This window comes from Pongo abelii, chromosome 11, assembly GCF_028885655.2.
Source record: "Pongo abelii isolate AG06213 chromosome 11, NHGRI_mPonAbe1-v2.0_pri, whole genome shotgun sequence".
Taxonomy (NCBI): Eukaryota; Metazoa; Chordata; class Mammalia; order Primates; family Hominidae; genus Pongo; species Pongo abelii.
The window spans coordinates 38,338,793-38,348,393 of NC_071996.2; the positions used below are offsets into that span (position 1 = coordinate 38,338,793).

Sequence of the window (9,601 nt, forward strand, 5' to 3'; positions counted from 1 at the left end):
TATCACCGTGAGGCATTGGAAAGGTAAGGTGAATGACAGGTACAATCTAAAAATTAAACAGTTTGTGGCACTTGTCTTTTCATCAGAGTTCAGCAAGAGTACATGATGTTTCCCATGGAGGCTCAGCATCAGGCAAAGGCATAGAGCTGTCACTCAACCACACGATGGCTATGAAACAAAAGACTCTTCCAGTTTATTAATTTAAATAGGCAAAACGAGCCAATTCCTGGCCCAGCTGTAATACAGAGTAGAGATAATGTACACATCCCAGACTCCCAGGAACTGGAATGAGGCCATCCTGGGAGGGTGTGACTGTATCTCACCATTGATGCCCCCCCCAGCTCCCAAATATGGGCAAACTCTGGTTAAAACAAACATCAAGGACAAAGATGTCTCAGAAAGGAAATGAACTGAGAAGCCTAGGCAAAGCCTCCTCCATCCAGCTGCCTGGGAGGGAGAGAGGTGGTGGTGGCCAACATGTGAGTAGCTCTTTCTCTCTTCCCTTCAGAGCCTCCATGGGAGGTCTGGATTCAGGGTATTCAGTTTCTACATATTTTGACAGGGTGTGTCAGTTCAAAGGCATAGAGCAGAGCTTTAGCACGGGGGAAATTGAGCTCATTAACGTATTCCAGTGCACACATTGGAAAGCCCACAAGATGATTTGCATGCCTAATGACTGTGCTCAAGTCCCACTGCCCCGGTAGACGTTTCCCCTGATGCCTCCAAGCCTTATCTGATCTCTTCCATTCCTGATCCCCTCTATTATCTGATGGGAATCATATACCCCATGCTCTAGTTATTCACAGTTCCATCCCTGGATGGAAGTGCTCATGGTCAAGTAGGCTTAGCTATTGTACATAGGCCGCTCGCTTGTGTACAAATCACTGCTCCCCAGCCAGATTATGAATTCATTGAACGCAGGCAGGATCCCTATTAGTCTTTGTATTCCTGAAGCACCTAACACAATGCCTAGGGGAGTGAAGCAGAATTACAACATTAATCCCTGTCTCCCAAATAAGACACCTTGAATGAGAGATGGAGGAATAGAGAAGGCTCTGTTGTTCTTGGGACAGTCTTCCCAGTGCTGCCTTGCCTGAAAGGCAACCCTTCTAGAGTCATGGTGCTGGGAAAATGCCCTCTATATGTGCAGAGATGATTATTAAGGGATGAGTGTTTCCCAAGGGCCAGGGCATACTAAAAATGGGATATAGAAATGTATGTGAGGGTGGGCCAGATCAGAAGGATATATGGTCAGGGAAAAGTCACTGGTCAGTGTGACCACAAACCTCAAGGGGACTCTGAGTGCTGCCTAATGATCCATTTCCATTCAACTCACACTCTCAGTCTCTTAAGTATACATTTTACACCATTTCTCCTTAAACCATCAACTCCTCCTCCTCCTTCCTTACTCTCAGCTGATGACCTTGCTTCTTATTTCTTGTAAAGAAAATAGAAGCAATTAGAAGAGGACTTCCATAAGCTCTCACCACCTGATATATTGTAGATCTGTGTTCCCAACCAAATTGCATGCTGAATTGTAGTCCCCAGTGTTTGAGGTAGGGCCTGGTGGGAGGTGATTGGATCATGGGGGCAGATTTCGCATGAATGGTTTACCACCATCCCCCTTGGTACAGTCCTTGAGATGCTAAGTTCTCGTGAGATCTGGTCATTTAAAAGGATGTACTGCCTCTTTCTTCACTGTCTTTCTCCTGCTATGGCCATGTGACATGCCTGCTCTCGCTTTGCCTTCCACCATGATTTTAAGTTTCCTGAGACCTCTCCAGAAGCTGAGCAGAAGTTAACACCATGTTTCCTGTACAGCCTGCAGAACCATGAACCACTTAAACCTCTTTTCTTCATAAATTACCCAGACTCAGGTATTTCTTTATAGGAATGCGAGAATGGACTAATACACCACCTTAATTACCCACCCACCTCCATCTGCATCCATTTTCCCTGTCTTCCTTCTGTAACTGTGGATGAACCGACTGTGTCCTGTCTAAGGCCAACCCCTCTTTCCTGCAGGCTAGGCCTTTTTCTCTTTCCCACATCATTATTTTTTCCCTCTCTACTGGATCATTCCCATCAGCCTGTAAATCAAAACAAAACAAGGCCTTCCTTGACCCCATGTCCCCTTGCAGTTATATCCTCAGTTTTCTCCTTCTTTTTATAGCAGAACATTCAAAAGAGATATATTTCCTCCTTGACTCCATTTCCTTTCCTCCCATTCTCTCTCTTTAATCTTTTTAAACTAGGCTTCATCTACACCACTCTTCTAAAACAGCTCCTTCAAGGTCACCAATGAGTTCTGTATTGCTAAATGCAGTGGTCAACTCTCAGTCCTATCTGATGCCTGCACAGTGTTCCCTTTGTGTTTGTGAAACACTTCTTTCACCTAGCCTTTGGGACCCCTCTGAATTGCCTCCTACCTCACTCAGTCTTGTTTGCTGTAGCCTCTGAACCCTAGATGACAGTAGGCCCCACACTCAGCCTTAGCCCTTTGCATCTCCATAGATACTCACTCGCAAGATGATCTCATTCAGTGCCATGACTTCAAATGCCATTTATAGACTGAATATTCCCCGATTTATAGCTCCCTCTCCTCCAGACTCCAAAGCTAGAAATCCATTGCCTGCTTGTCATCTCCACTTGGATATGGAATAAGCATCTCAAAGGAATATTTATAAAAACAAACTGCATTTCGCTGCCTTCATCCTTCAGTCCAAGCCTCTACCTTCTCTTGCCTGGACAACTAGAATTGCCCATTAATGGTTTTCCCTGCTTCCACTTTTGCTCCCCTGCAGTGGATTCTCTGTATAGCAATCAGATTAATCCTTTTTATGTATTTATTTTCATTATTATTATTATTATTTTAGAGACAGGGTCTTGGTCTGTCACCCAGGCTGGAGTGCAGTGGTGCAATCATAGCTTACCGCAACCTTGAACTCCTATGCTCGAGTGATCCCCTCACCTCAGCTCCTGAGTAGTTGGAACTACAGGTATGCTACCATGCCTGGGTAATTTTTTTTTTATTTTTAGTAGAGATGAGTTCTCACTATGTTGCCCAGGCTGGTCTCAAACTCCTGAGCTCAAGTGATCCTTCCAGCTCAGCCTCCCAAAATGTTGGGGTTACAGGTGTGAGCCAGCATGGCTGGCCCAGAGTGATCTTTTTAATAAAGTCAGGGAGCTAGGCACAGGGACAAGTGCCCATAGTCCCAGCTACTCAGGAGGCTGAGGCGGGAGGATGGCTTGAGCCCAGGAGTTTGAGGCCTGCCTAGGCAACATAAAGAGACCTAGTCTCTAAAAAAATAAAAAATAAAGTCAGATCATGCTAGTCCTCTGCCCAAACTCTCCAACTGCTTTCCCTTTCTTTCAGAATAAACTCTGAAGTCCTTACCATGGTCTACACTGCCTTACTTGTTCTGGCCTTCTACCACCCCTCTGATCTCATTTCCTAGCCCTGCCCTGTTCTCACTCCATTTCAGGCACCCTAGACTGCTTGTAGCCCTTTAAATGCTCCAAGAAAACTCTCACTGCAAGACCTTTAAATGTGCTGTTCCCTCTGCCAGGCATGCTCTTCCCTGATATTTGCAGGACTTACTCCTGATTTCCTTTGTGTTTTTTCCTGATGTCTTCCCTGACTACCATCCACATGATACTAATTAACCCTTCTCCCCTCATTGCCTCTTACTCCTATCCCTCTCCTGCTCTGTGTGTGTGTGTATGAGTGTGTGTGTGTGTGTGTGTGTGTGTATTCCTTATCATTTGACATTTATATGGAACAGGATCCTGGTAGGAAACAGATGGCACATTCATTGGGGTAATTTAACAAAGACACTATTTTCAAGGATGTAGGCAAGGTTAAGAGAACCAACCAGGGATGGTGAAGCACCCAGTCTGGCAATAGTCAGAAGCTATTTTAAAGAAAGTGAGGTGGTCCTGAAGGGACGAGGGAAGGGGGTTGATACTGGAACCCAGAGAGAGCTGTAGCCATGGTAGAGAGGACTTCCATCAGGAGATGTGGCCTTAGAATAATATGGCCACTGCCTAATGGCCACCTGGTAGAAGGAGTGCCAAGGGAATAAATACCCTCATCTTCCTCCTTCTGATCGCCTGTCTCCTACAGGTGTCCCCTGTTGGCCAAACCCAGCCAGAAGCCAGAGGTCAAGGAATCCCAAGTGATACGACAGAGGTCAGCATCCAGGGGCACGAAGCAGCATGGAAAAGGGTGGGAGTGGATCTGGAGTAGCAAAGAGGGACCGTCCAGCACATGTTATCTATGTTTTTATTTCTTGATGATCTTTTTTCCTCACTAGGTTTTAAGCCCCATGGAAGCAGAAACTAAAGCAGTGCCAGGCACAAAAAGGGTGCTCCATGAAGATTTTCAAAGTGAACAAACATGTGATATGTGGGCACGTGGTGAGGTGGGCTGTGAGGTAAGAAGAAGAAATGAGATCTGTGAGGTCATGACCCTGAGACCATGTGGCTGAGGGCAGGGAATCACTTGGAGACCTGGGAAATCTGATGGCCATCTTTAAGGCAAATGATAAAAAATGGGCACAAAGCACAGCCTAGAGAAGCATCACAAAGGAAACAGCCACGCACGGCATATTCTGTGGGACACAAATGTGCTGAGGCTAGAAGAAGCCTCCAGCTGCAGCAACAACAGCGGTGATAGCAGAGAATATTTGCTGGCAAAAGGAGAATGTTCTTGCATTATAATCACCAGAAATAATAATAATAATAATAAAAAAAGCAGAGACCCTGACAGCCCTGCAGTCATCCAAGAAGATTAGCATAAAAAGCAAGAGGCAGATAAACTGGATTCTGATTGTGGCACACCCATGGTGGGGGTATTCAGGGCCCCCCTCATTTCCATAGGCTTGGAGCTACAGCAGCTGGTAGGCAGATCCTTACCATTTCTGCACTAGAAAATCTAATCATATTCATGTTTTGTAATTTTTTAAAAAGATTCTGTGGAAGATTTCATTGGGAAAACAGAAGAAGTAATTTATATTGCCTACTACATAGCAAATGACCACAGATATGGTTTGCCCAAATCTTATACGCCTTCTCTACCTGTTCCACCTTTTCCACTGGGCATTTTAGTTCCCAACTTGTATACTTAGTCTGAAAAACAAAGGCCCTCTTTGGAGGGGAGTTTAGGTAATATGTATTATTGCTAGAGAAGGCCCCTTAGGAGTCCCACTTTGAAACTCAAAGGAGGAAATAAAATACCTCTTCCAACTACCCACATACTCTTTCTAATAAGAGGACCATCAGTGGAATTCTCCCTAACTAATGACATACGTGTGACAAAGTTATGTGGGCTAATATGTTATCAAACAGCCTATGCATGAGTCATTCTTCCTCTTCCTGTGGTCTTTTTCATCTCATTGCTGTTGCTTCTTAAATCCCAATTTAAAGAAGCCCCTCAGATAGTGTCAACCAGATGTTCCAAAGTGGATAGACTCAACTCAGCACCCAGCACTGATGTATGTGCCCAGACGGAACAGCTCTGTTTGAGGCTGCCGTGCTGCCTGTTCCACAGATGCTGGGGACAGCTCAGGCACCAGCTGTGTTACGCTGGAACCAGCTGAGGGGAATAAAGAGAGCAGGAGGCACTGCCCTGTAAGAGCCTTCAGCCTCTCTTGAATACCAGTGTGGAAGCCAAAGATTAAGTGTCAAAATGCACGGTGGAGACAGGGAGGTAATGCTGGGGAAGGGAGACGGCACGTGTATAAGAAGAGCCAGGTTGGAAGAGCCTCCCGGAGCGTGTGGGTACCCAGGGGTACAAGATGCAGTTTCCATGAGAGGCTGTGGTGCAAAACGGAGGTGCACGTAGCCTGTTGTGGAGACAACTAAAGCCCCCAAGTTACAGAAGAGTTTGTTGTGTTCACCGGGCAGAGAGAAACATTCAAGATCTCTTTCAAGTAATTCAGGGTAAATGAGTAACCGAGCAGAGGGAAGGCCAGTCTGGCTGAAACTGTGAGCAGAGAAGTCTAGCCAAAGGGCAGCTGTTGGGGCAAAAGCGGGTGATGAGGGGGCTAAGGAGGCACATTGGCTGGAAAGAAAGACATTGTCATCCTGCCCTGCCCTTGTGCAGCCTGGGCAGTGGTGTCATATCTGACCTGAGGGTTGCCATCCTGTGGGGCAGCATTAACACAAATTTGGGTAAAGCCATTCTTTCTCTAAAAATGTCCCAATTATTCCCCTAAAACTCTAATCATTCTCAAATTCTGTGACCTTTTAAAAAAGACTTTACTGTAGAGTTCATGCTTTTACTTATGCCCTTTGATATGCATGCATCTCCTTTCAACGAGTTCACCACTATGGCCATTTTCCCTTACAGGGGTAAAATAGATGTGCTGTATTTTCTGTGCTCCAGAGTGTGTGGCCAATCTTCAAAATCTCTATATCTGACTTGCCCTTTGAGTCTGCATTGAATCAAAATGATCCTAGAGTTGAATGGGTGAGGGTGAGGTGGGTGGAGGACATGGCTGGGTATAAACTTCCAGATGAGCCTGCAGGTGTTGATCTCCTCTGGTCAGCTGGTGTTCCCAAGCACTGAGTTCATTCTCAAGATTCACAGATGGAGGATGGAGGAGGGTCTCAGGGAATTAGTCTGTGGAGGGAAGCAAAAGAATCAGTCTACATTGGAGTGGACCTCCCTTAAACAGAGGCTGCTTTAATCGAAATGTTTATGGCTCTTTCAAATTCGTATCTTGAAATCCTCACCCCCAAAAAGTGATGGTATTAGGAGGTGGGACCTTTGGGAGGCAATTAGATCAAGGGGACAGAGCCCTTATGAATGGGACTAGTGCCCTTATAAAAGAGGCCTGAGAGAGACCCCTCACTCTTTCTACCATGTGAGGTTAGAGTGAGGAGGTTACTGTCTATGAGCCAGGAAGTGGGCCCTCACCAGACACCAAATCTGCCAGCACCTTGATCTTGGACCTCCCAGCCTCTAGAAGAGTGAGATAGGAATTTGTTTTTTCTAAGCTACCTGATCTGTGGCATTTTGTTACAGCACCCCAAACAGACTAAGACAGAGATATAATCTAGATTCACAAGGGTCATGCAGTGAAATGTCAGGGCGGCATACAAAATGGTGCATACCGTGGATGGGTGAATTCATGGACACTAAATTCCATTAAGATGCAACACTTCAGACTTCTAAAAGCACTGGATAACCTGGATTTTGGCCTGGGAGACAGGCTCTCACTGACTGAGTTTCAGCGAACTCCTTTGAACTGTTGGGATTTCAGAGGCAGCAAGTGTGTGGCGGCTGGGTGGGCACTCAGGAGACAGAGTTGATCGTGGGAAGCTTCCAAACTCTGCCCTGCACAACTGCTCGGCCCAGCACAGCAGCTGGGAAAGGAAAAAATAATAATTAGACACCACAAGGCCCCCTTATGGCTTGAGATTCTCTTTGCCTCCTGGTCTGACATAGCCCCCACTGGTATGTAGTGCTTTGGGGCTTGGTTCTTTGAGTTTACGACTTATTCAAGATGCCTTTGAAGCTACACTGAGTGTAAGCCAGGCCGGGATGTGGGCAGGTTGGTGCTTGATCTCCATTCATATTTACAAAGGCTGCTTCAAAAAGGAAAGCTAATTGTGATGTCCCAATGCCCAGGTGACCTGAATGCTGCTACAAATTGCCTCCTCGGGCATAGAGGTACTGGGTAGTCTTCTGTTCTTTATGCTTGTTACGCCTGGCCAATTCCTTTAGGTTGGCTTCCTTCTTCCCTCCCTTCCTTCTATCCTTCCTTCCTTTCTTTTTTCTTTTCCCTGTCCACATATTTTACATCAGGCCTGATCCTGTCACTATCCCAGGTTTGATTAACTTAGGCAAACCCTTCATCATACCCAGCTGCTGATTTCAGATGCAGAGTGGGGAGATAAAAAACTGTCAAGAGGGGAAAATGGATGAGCAGCAGATAAATGGTGGCGGGGGGGCCGGGGGGTGGTGCAATTTGCTAAGGCACGGCCTGCCACTTGCCTGGCTTATAATTAGAGACATAAGAAATATGTTTTTCTTCCCAGATTCGGACTCTTGTTTTTCGTTTTCAAAAAGCCATCTGAATCCCGTCTTTAGCGTGATCTTCTGCTATTTTGCTGGCAGTTCCACAATAGCCACCAACTTAGGGACTGCCGAGAGGAGCCAGATATCCCTGCCAGAGAAAATGCATCCTTGAACCTGACATCTGGGTCTTGCAGCTGGAGGGAAGGAGGAGACAAAAAAGACGCAGTCCTGAGTGTCATCAAAGGCAGTTGATGGTGCCAAGTGAGTATGGAAATTACATACAGTGCAGATGCCATTTTCAACATCAGACGAATAATGCAGCTATTTAAGAAAAACAAAGATGTGCTTAGAAATTGATCATCTGTGTACGTGCAGTGAAAATGTTCATGGCTTCCAGGGTGTGACAGGGATGGGCAGCATGCTCATTTCCAAACCATTCACATTCTTTTCTCACTGTGATTCTGAAACAGTAACTGAAGAAGTCAGATTACTTTCCCCCTTTTATAAAACACAAGGGGGAAGAAGTTACTTGAAATTGAGCTTTAGAACACATTCTACATGGGCATTTAAGGTTTTCAGGTTTATGCCAGCTTTTTTTTTTTTCTTCTAAGCATCATCTTAGATTGCTTTTTGAGACAGACAAGGGAATATGAAAGCCAGAAAGTACACTCAGTTATCTACAGGCCACAATCAATCACAAAGAATTAGTTCATTGTGCCGCGATTTGAGGGAGGAGGAGCGGAGAGAGAGGAAATTGCAAATGCTGATGAGCATGAAAGCACCTTGCCCCTCTTTCTTTCTTTCCTCTTCTGAGTTAGACCTGTTCAAGATTAGAGGATGCACAGTGCCACGAATCTTCAGGTTAGAGGCACTGTGCAGATTCACTTTTGGTTTATGCAAGGTGAACACGGAGGTAGTAGGGGCGAATACCAGCTCCAGGCCCAGGAACAAATATTTCAGAAAAAGGCTCTATTACCTTTTGTTACTAGCAAAACACACATTGTCAGGAGAGAGGCCTTCTCTCTGTAAAAGTATCTTTACCAAGGGGAAGCCTGGGAGGAGATAGGATTTTTGTAATCTAAAAGATGACTTAAAACTGGGAATTTCATGTTTTCACTGGAACAGCCAGTGGGTTTAAGTGATTTTTGTTATCAATTACCCCTTAAAAAAAAACACCTTATTTTTGTCATTATTTAAAGGAAAACATTGTTTGAACTTGGCAGTCAAAATAACGTTCCAGAACTTCTGGGGTACTGAGCTCTGGGCATCCTCGTGGTGACTTCAGAATTTATGTCTAGGAGGGATTAGGGGTGGAGATCTGTTGGAGTAACACCAGCTGGAGGTCTTGGCTTGAACTATGTTTATATGGCAAGCACACTATTGTCACTTAGACTGTACAATTATTTGTAGTGGCTTGGAGAACTGTTAGCCTAAAGCCCCCTAAATCTCCCCCTTGACATCACCTCTGTTCTTGTCCTGAGCCTGCTTTTCTCCACGTGGGAACTACTGCATTTTGGAATGGGCCATTCTTCTTTATGCGGGGCTATCCTGTACTGCTGGACTTTCAACATCCCT

The 9,601-nt window shown here is 45.4% G+C and overlaps 1 long non-coding RNA gene across 1 annotated transcript; it reads left to right on the plus strand.

The window, feature by feature from the left end:
• The first annotated feature begins 1,292 nt into the window (after positions 1-1,292).
• Positions 1,293-4,626, plus strand: LOC129057972 (uncharacterized). The gene is made up of 3 exons (XR_008522751.2): positions 1,293-1,877; positions 4,127-4,192; positions 4,317-4,626. It is a non-coding gene; the product is annotated as an uncharacterized LOC129057972 (long non-coding RNA).
• Positions 4,627-9,601: the final 4,975 nt, after the last annotated feature.